Below are 9,718 nucleotides of genomic sequence, written 5' to 3' on the forward strand. Positions count from 1 at the left end.
GATAGTTAATTTAATTCTGCTGAAAAACAGAAACTTTTGCGCGCACGAGAATAATTTTAATAAATCACAGAAACGTGATTTTGCATTAATTCTTTTTTCAGTAGATTAGTAGATTAATTGCCCAGGACTTCCTAGTTTGGTAGGATGTTTAGAGTTCCAGAAGTATTCAAAAGTTACCGATTGCTACAGACTGTTCTATTTTTGACAGATTCTGTTTTCGTGTGTTGTTTGCTTATTTTGATGCATCAATGGCTAGTATCGGGGGTATGAACCATAGAGAAGTTGGAATACAGTAGGTTTAACACAAATATAAATAAAGAATGAGTTCTTACAGTACCTCATGTGGTGGTTTTTCTTTCTTGCACTAACGGAGCTTATGAGATTTCCTGTTGAGTTTTGTGTTGTGAAGTTTTCAAGTTTTGGGTAAAGGTTTGATGGACTATGGAATAAGGATTGGCAAGAACCTAAGCTTGGGGATGCCCATGGCACCCCAAGATAATCCAAAACAACCAAAAGCCTAAGCTTGGGGATGCCCCGAAAGGCATCCCCTCTTTCGTCTTCGTCTATCGGTAACTTTACTTGGAGCTATATTTTTATTCGCCACATGATATGTGTTTTGCTTGGAGCGTCTTGTAGGATATGAGTCTTTGTTTTTTTAGTTTACCACAATCATCCTTGCTATACACACATTTTGGGAGAGACACACATGATTTGGAATTTATTAGAATACTCTATGTGCTTCACTTATTTCTTTTGAGCTAGATAATTTTAACTCTAGTGCTTCACTTATATATTTTAGAGCAGGGTGGTGGCTTTATTTTGTAGAAATTTTTGATCTCTCATGCTTCACTTTTATTATTTTGAGAGTCTTTATAACAGCATGGTATTTGCCATGGTTATAAAATTGGTCCTAAAATGATGGGCATCCAAGTTGGGTATAATAAAAACTATCATAGAAAGTGAATTGGATGCTATGATCAATTTGATGCTTGATAATTGTTTTGAGACATGAGGATGATGATATTAGAGTCATGATAGTTAAAGTAGTTGTGAATTTGAGGAATACTTGTGTTGAAGTTAGTGATTTCTGTAGCATGCACGTATGGTGAACCCCTTTGTGATGAAGTTGGAGATGGTTTTTTCCTACCAATCTATCCCCTAGGAGCATGCGCGTATTACTTTGTTTCAATGACTTGTACATTTTTGCAATAAGTATATGAGTTATTTATGACTAATGTTGAGTCCATGGATTATACGCACTCTCACTCTTCCAGCATTGCTAGCCTCTCTTGTGCCGTGCAACTTTCGCCGGTACCATACACCCACCATATACCTTCCTCAAAACAACCACCATACCTACCTATTATGGCATTTCCATAGCCATTCTGAGATATATTGCCATGCAACTTTCCATCGTTCCTTTTATTATGACACGCTCCATCATTGTCATATTGCTTTTGCATGATCATGTAGTTGACATTGTATTTGTGGAAAAGCCACCTTAATAATTCTCCCATACATGTCACTCTTGATTCATTGCATATCCCGGTACACCACCGGAGGCATTCATATAGAGTCATATTTTGTTCTAAGTATCGAGTTGTAATCTTGAGTTGTAAGTAAATAAAAGTGTGATGATCTTCATTATTAGAGCATTGCCTCAAGTGAGGAAAGGATGATGGAGACTATGATTCCCCCATAAGTCGGGATGAGCTTTGGACTTTATAAAAAAAATAGAAAGGCCAAATAAAAAAAAGAGAAAGGCCAAATAAAAGAAAAAAACGAAAAAAGAGAAAGGAAAAAAATGAGAGAAAAAGAGAGAGGGGACAATGCTACTATCCTTTACCACACTTGTGCTTCAAAGTAGCACCATGATCTTCATGATAGAGAGTCTCATATGTTGTCACTTTCATATACTAGTGGGAATTTTTCATTATAGAACTTGGCTTGTATATAGCAATGATGGGCTTCCACAAAATGCCCTAGGTCTTCGTGAGCAAGCAAGTTGGATGCACAGCCACTTAGTTTCTTTTGTTGAGCTTTCATACACTTATAGCTCTAGTGCATCCGTTGCCTGGCAATCCCTACTCACTCACATTGATATCTATTAATGGGTATCTCCATAGCCCGTTAATATGCCTAGTTGATGTGAGACTATCTTCTCCCTTTTTGTCTTCTCCACAACCACCATTCTATTCCACATATAGTGCTATGTACATGGCTCACGCTCATGTATTGTGTGAAAGTTGAAAAAGTTTGAGAATACTAAATTATGAAACAATTGATTGGCTTGTCATCGGCGTTGTGCATGATTAAATACTTTGTGTGATGAAGATAGAGCATAGCCAGACTATATGATTTTGTAGGGATAGCTTTCTTTAGCCATGTTATTTTGAGAAGACATGATTGCTTTGTTAGCATGCTTGAAGTATTACTATTTTCATGTCAATATAAACTTTTATTTTGAATCATTTGGATCTGAACATTCATGCCACAATAATGAAAATTACATTGAGAAATATGCTAGGTAGCATTCCACATAAAAAATTCTGTTTTTATCATTTACCTACTCGAGGACAAGCAGGAATTAAGCTTGGGGATGCTTGATACGTCTCCAACGTATCTATAATTTTTTATTGTTTCATGCTATTATATTACCTATTTTGGATGTTTATGGGCCTTACTTTACACTTTTATATATTTTTGGGACTAACGTACTAACCGGAGGCCCAGCCCGAATTGTTGTTTTTTGCTTATTTCAGGGCTTTGAAGTGAAGGAATATCAAACGAAGTCCAAAACCTTTGAGAACGATCTTTTTGGAACAAATAAAAACCAGGAGACTTGGAGTGGACATCAAGAAGTAAACGAGGCGGCCACGAGGGTGCCCGGCGCGCCCTAGGGGGGTGGGCGCGCACCCCACCCTCGTGGACCCCTCATGGCTCCACCGACCTACTTCTTCCTCCTATATATATCCACGTACCCGGAGAACATCCAGGAGCATCACGAAAACCTAATTCCACCGCCGCAACTTTCTGTATCCGCGAGATCCCATCTTGGAGCCTTCGCCGGCGCTCCGCCGGAGGGGAAATCGACCACGGAGGGCCTCTACATCATCTCCAAGGCCTCTCCGAGGAGTTGTGAGTAGTTTACCACAGACCTTCGGGTCCATAGTTATTAGCTAGATGACTTCTTCTCTCTCTTTGAATCTCAATACAAAGTTCTCCTCGATCTTCTTGGAGATCTATTCGATGTAATTCTTTTTGCGGTGTGTTTGTCGAGATCCGATGAATTGTGGGTTTATGATCAAGTTTATCTATGAGAAATAATTGAATCTTCTCTGAATTCTTTTATGTGTGATTGGTTATCTTTGCAAGTCTCTTTGAAATATCAGTTTGGTTTGGCCTACTAGGTTGATCTTTGTTGCAATGGGAGAAGTGCTTAGCTTTGGGTTCAATCTTGCGGTGTCCTTTCCCAGTGACAGCAGGGGCAGCAAGGCACGTATTGTATTGTTGCCATCGAGGATAAAAAGATGGGGTTTATATCATATTGCTTGAGTTTGTCCCTCTACATCATGTCTTCTTGCTTAATGCGTTACTTTGTTCTTATGAACTTAATACTCTAGATGCAGGCAGGAGTCGGTCGATGTGTGGAGTAATAGTAGTAGATGCAGAATCGTTTCGATCTACTTGTTGCGGACGTGATGCCTATATACATGATCAGGCCTAGATAACCTCATAACTATGCACTTTTCTATCAATTGCTCGACAGTAATTTGTTCACCCACCATAACACTTATGCTATCTTGAGAGAAGCCACTAGTGAAACCTATGGACCCCGGGTCTATCTTTTATCATATAAGTTTCCCATCTATCTTTGTTTTGCAATCTTTACTTTCCAATCTATATCATAAAATTACCAAAAATGTTTACCTTATCTTATTATCTCTATTAGATCTCACTTTCGCAAGTTACCGTGAAGGGATTGACAACCCCTTTATCGGCGTTGGTTGCGAGGTTCTTGTTTGTTTGTGTAGGTACAAGGGACTTTTGAGGAGCCTCCTATTGGATTGATACCTTGGTTCTCAAAAACTGAGAGAAATACTTACGCTACTTTGCTGCATCACCCTTTCCTCTTCAAGGGAAAACCAACGGAGTGCTCAATAGGTAGCAAAGTTCACGGACAATGGTCATATGGGCCATAGGAGAAAACTTCCCATTGTAATCGCGACCATGCTCCTGCTTAAAGCCACGGGCCACAAGAGTGAGTCTTAATCTTATAGGCCCACTTACTGAAGGAAATATGCCCTAAAGGCAATAATAAAGTTGTTATTTTTTATTTTCTTATATCATGATAAATGTCTATTATTCATGCTAGAATTGTATTAACCGGAAACTTGATACAAGTGTGGATACATAGACAAAACACAATGTCCCTAGTATGCCTCTACTTGACTAGCTCGTTAATCAAAGATGATTAAGTTTCCTAGAAATAGACATGTGTTGTCATTTGATGAACGAGATCACATCATTAGGAGAATGATGTGATGGACAAGAGCCATCCGTTAGCTTAGCATAATAATCGTTCAGTTTTATTGCTACTGCTTTCTTCATGTCAAATACATATTCCGACTGCGCCAACATCATGCGCCATCGCGGTTGCGCCGCCACCCACGTCGTCTCACTGCGAGCACCAACACGAGGCCAAGAATACCGGAGACAAGAGCCAAGCGACGGAAGTAGCAGCACCAAGGCTGAGCAGGAAGGAACCACCTCGACCCTCGTCGTGCAAGAGGCCCGCGCCTCCGGCACCGTCGCGGTCGTCGTCCGGAGATGGCAGCGCGGCATACAAGGCCACCCCTGGCCCGGCAAAGCCCGAAATGGGCCCGCTAAGCCCCGCCGGCCACGCTTCAGCAGGCTGGTGTCGTCGCCACCACCACCTAGCCGCTCACCACCGCTTCCCCCCCCCCCCTCCTGGGAGTCACGCCGCAGACCCGCCCCGCTGCCGGCCCGCCCGTGGTGCTAGATCTGAATCGAGGCTACAGAAAGATGACCAGTTTCAATCTGGAAGGGATGGCGGCTGAGGCGGAGGCTTCGAAAAAAATCTTACTCAAGCATTTGAGAAAATTTTAAAATGTGACATGAAAAATGTTAACCATGTATTTAGAAAATGTTAATCTTGTATTTGAAAACTGTTAATCAAGCATTTGAAAAAAGTTAAATGTATATTTAAAAATGTTGACATGTATCCGATAAATCTTAATCTTATTTGATAAATATGAGACGTGTATTAGAAAAAATATATTAGATATATATACCAAAAATGTGTAAAGACAACAATGAAAACCGGAGAGAAAAGAAAAGAAAACCAAGAAAAAACAAAACCAAAGAAAAGAAAAGAAAAAAACTAGTCAAAACCCGTAAAAGAAACAAAGGAAAACAAAGAAAAAAAATTCCACTAGTAACAGAGAAAAGAAGTGAATAAAACAAATGAAAAGGCAAGAAAATACAAAAGAAAAAAACTCAGAACACCGGTGAAAACCCGAGTCTGTTTCTTTAGCAAGGTCGTGACATTCTAATTAATAAAAATTGAATGTTGGCTGAGTGGCTAGCAACCCAACCCGATTTTCGCGCACGACCATTTTTCTTTATTTCTTTTAGCACGAAATAGGCCAGCCCGCAACTGTGGAGGATTCTTCAAGTCCGAAGAAAGACTTGCTATAAGCAGGATATAGTTTTTGCGAGCTAGAAGAAAGACATAGTGGTGCCCACTTTACATCATACAGAAGACTAACCGATCCGAAGTCCTAAAAAAAGATCAATCAGTGGGACATGACGTTTTGGCTCTCGGGTGCATCTACACCCAAGGAATTCAAAAAATATCTGAATTTTTGTGTGATGCTAAATGCTCATGCCTGTGAAGTCCATGCCAAATTTCGTGGAGTTTGAACATTTCAGTAGCTCTCAGAAAAAAGACAAATTTTGGGCTGCAAGAAAGTTTACTGTTCATGTACCATTTCGAGCGTTCTTTTTCTTTGAGCTCCTCGGATGTCCGAACAAGCTGAAATTTTATATGAACATCGCGCATTACAATTTTTTCGATATTTAAGTACTTTTTAAATTTACTGTTCACCGGGGGCAGATGAGCCCGGACACTGAATTGAATATCCCTCAATCAGTGGGAATACAGAGCTCTCGCGGCCGCGATGGGCCGCTGGGCCGAGAGAGGGGGAGATGGGTGCCGAGCCGATTGGATGGATCACCCGGCGCCGCTGCGGCGAGGAGCGGGTCGATGGGGCCTACGAGGCAGGGGAAGAGGCTCCCATCGGCGCAGTCCGGCAGGCAGCAGCGGCAATCCGGCGGATCCTTGCTTGTCCTTCATTATCTCCTAGCATATTCTTCCGGGTATTTTTGTCGATTTAAATTTAGTTAATTCTGCAGCTAGTGTCTCGATAAGTAAAATAAAAACGACAAGCATCCTTGTTTAGTTGAGGCGCGTCAGGATCAAAAGGCGTGGACGGCTCCTTGTACCAAAGCTTGGCAGCAGCTGTTTAGCTAAGACCTCTCCCAATGCAAAGGTGCTTAGATGAGGTGCTAAGTGCATAAAATATCTTAGCAACTCAAGTCTCCAATGCATAGGTGCTTAACTTGTTGTTGCTAAACATACTTTATTTAATGAGTTAGCACCTAAAGTTTTTCATGCATTGGCCAAATTGTTTTATTTAAGTGGTTTGCCTAGGTTCTCGCGCTTGGCATTGGTTTTTTCTGGGGTCGCCAAAGTACTCTCTCCCCTCCTTAAATGTTGTGCCATGTCACTTTTTTGCTTATGTGGCATGCTTAGCACCCGTCCACGGTGGAGCACTGGGAAGGGCCTAAAATAAACAGGCATCGAATGCTGGCTCGTCCGCCAAGGTTACATCTAACATTGGTTATAGTTTTTGTTATTCAAATTAAGATAAACAGGCGCCACCTGCTGGCTCGCCCACCAATTTCAGATCTGGCAGTGGTTATAGCTACCATACACTTCGATGAATGAATGTAACCTTGGATGCTTCCCCATTTGCTCATTTGTAATTAGTGCACAACGGTAACGATGCTTCTTTGTCTTCAGAGTTCAGACCGGTTTGTTTGAGAAAATGAGTAAATGACTTCACAACGGTATCAACTCTTTTTCACAGACCGGTGCAGTTCGTCTTCGTCTCTTGGGCATCCGTCGGTAATCCAACGGATCCTTGCTTGTTCTTCCTTTTTTAAAGGTTAATCATGGATCTCGCGTCTCAAAGATTAAAATAAAAGGAGCAACTGCATCCTTTTTACTAGTTGATGCGCGTGTGTAAAAATGAGTTTTGCACCGTATTTGCATCACAAAGCTAAGTTTTTACATCACTTCAATGCACAGCATAACTTGTATTACTAAAGTGACCATTCACGCCAAGTTCTAGCACCAGTGATATAATTGACTCTAAAAACGACAAGCATCCTTCTTTAGTTGAGGCGCGTCAGGATCAAAAGGCATGGACGGCTCCTTGTACCAAAGCTTAGCAGCAGCTAAGTAGCTAAAATAAACTGGCATCACATGCTGGCTCGTCCGCCTAGGTTAGATCTAACATTGGTTATAGTTCTTGTACGTTCAGATTAAGACAAACGGGCATCACATGCTGGCCCGTACGTTCACCAATTTCAGATCTGACAGTGGTTATAGTTATCATGCACTTCGATTGATGAATGTAACCTTGGATGCATCCCCATTTGCTCATTTGTAATTAGTGCACAACGGTAGCAATGCTGCTTTGTCTTCAGAGTTCAGACTGGTTTGTTTGAGAAAATGAGTAAATGGGGGAAGAAAGTGCCATCGGCGCAGTTCGTTTTGGTCTCTTCGGTCCTTTCTTGTTCTTACCTTCTTTTTTTCTTGACTTAATTTACTTAATCCTGCATCTTGCGTCTTGAAAATTAATAAAATTAAAAGAGAAGTGCATCCTTTTTACTAGTGGTCGATGCGCGCGCATCAGGATCACAAGGCATGGACGGCTCCTCATACCAGAGCTTAGTAGGGTCTGGGTAATTAAAATTAAAGCTCAGACATGCTGGCTCGTCCACCAAGTTTAACGAAAAAGGGTTTCCCCCGCTTTGTATTCCAAAGCAACCAACCGAACATCCAAGGATAGGTGCTGGGGCGGAAGCAGCACAATCACGTCCAAAAGAAACGAAAAAGAAACAACAAAAGAAAAGAATGCCGACAACGGCGGATCGACGGAAACGAAGAAGCTTCACGGCCACTGCGCCCACCGAGGGTCTCCCACCAAGCTCCAAGGCTCCGAAGCACCGGTACCAATCAGCACCTCAAGAGGGACCGCGACGAAGACGACGCTGCTGCCAAGGGTTTCCCCCGGTACCCGACGAGGCGAGAGGAAGGGTCGCCCTCGACGCCCTCCAGGAAGGTCCAGCGACACCCACCGGCGTCGCCGCGTCGGTGTCGGACAGGCCGACAGAGGTTTCCCCCGATCCCAACCTTCACCTCGGGTGCTCCAGAGCCTACCACCAAACCGACCACCAACTTGCGCCACCATGGTCAAGAAGCCTCCACGCCGTCTCACCACGGCACCACGAGGTGAGGTCTGCACGACAAGGGATAGGAGCCAGGACTAGGGGCCGCGGCACCGTCGGCACGCGGGAGGGCACAACCTCCACCGTCAACAACGGTAGCCGACCGGACACACAAGCAGGAGCTTACCAGGCCCGTGTGCCAACAGGCCCGGCCGGGAACTCCATTCCCGGACAGCTCCCGCCATCGCGCTGCAGCCGGCATGTCATCGGCATCGCCGCCCCCCATCCAAGCCGCTCCTCCTCCTCACCACACAGACGACGACGAAGCCACGCCGGGGAGCCGGCCCGCTAGGACCCAGATGGGGCCCGCCGGGCCCAGATCTGGGCCGGGGTCGCGACGACGGCCACCCAGCACCACCACGCCGCCCCGCCGCCAAGGAGCGGCGCCGACACCACGCCAGCCGCCGGTCGCCGCCGCAGGGCAGCCGGACCGCAGCCACGCCGAGCTGCACCGCCGCCGCCTCCCTGCCCCGGGAAGGGAGCACGCACGCGCGGGGAAGGGAAGGCCCGCCGCCGCCGGAGCCACCCGGGCCAGCGCCGGGGGCGAGGCCCGCGGAGGAGGGGCGCGAGCTCCGCCCGGGCCACCTCCCGGGGAGGCGGCGCGAGGCGGCCGGGTCTGGACGGGGGAGAGGGGAGGGAGGAAGGGGGCGGAGGTGGAGCGCGGGGCCGGCGGCCGGCGGCGGCGGGAGGGCCGGTGGCGGCGGGAGGTGGGGAGGGGGAAACCCTAGTCGGCTGCGGGAGGTCGGGAAGGCTAGTCCACGAGAATCCTAGTGGCCCCTCCCGTCCACCAAGTTTAGATCTAACATTACTTATAAATTGTTTTAGACTTTGATTGAAGAAAGAATCCTCGGCTAAAAACCGAGAGCCTAAAGGAACATGCCGGGCTGTGGCGTGACTTCCTCTCCTCACGAAACACGTGAGCTCTATACTCTTCTGCTATGATTGAAATATATTCAGGTGGGGAGCCTTTCCCCCCCGGTGACCATTTCAAAAAAAAAAAAAGAATCCTCGGATGCGTCCCCACTGACTGTACAACGGTCGCAATGACGTTACATCCCCACTGAGTGTACAACGGTCCTAACTCTGCTCTTAATTTAGAGACCATCTTATACAGTTT

This window comes from Triticum aestivum, chromosome 6B, assembly GCF_018294505.1.
Source record: "Triticum aestivum cultivar Chinese Spring chromosome 6B, IWGSC CS RefSeq v2.1, whole genome shotgun sequence".
NCBI lineage: Eukaryota > Viridiplantae > Streptophyta > Magnoliopsida > Poales > Poaceae > Triticum > Triticum aestivum.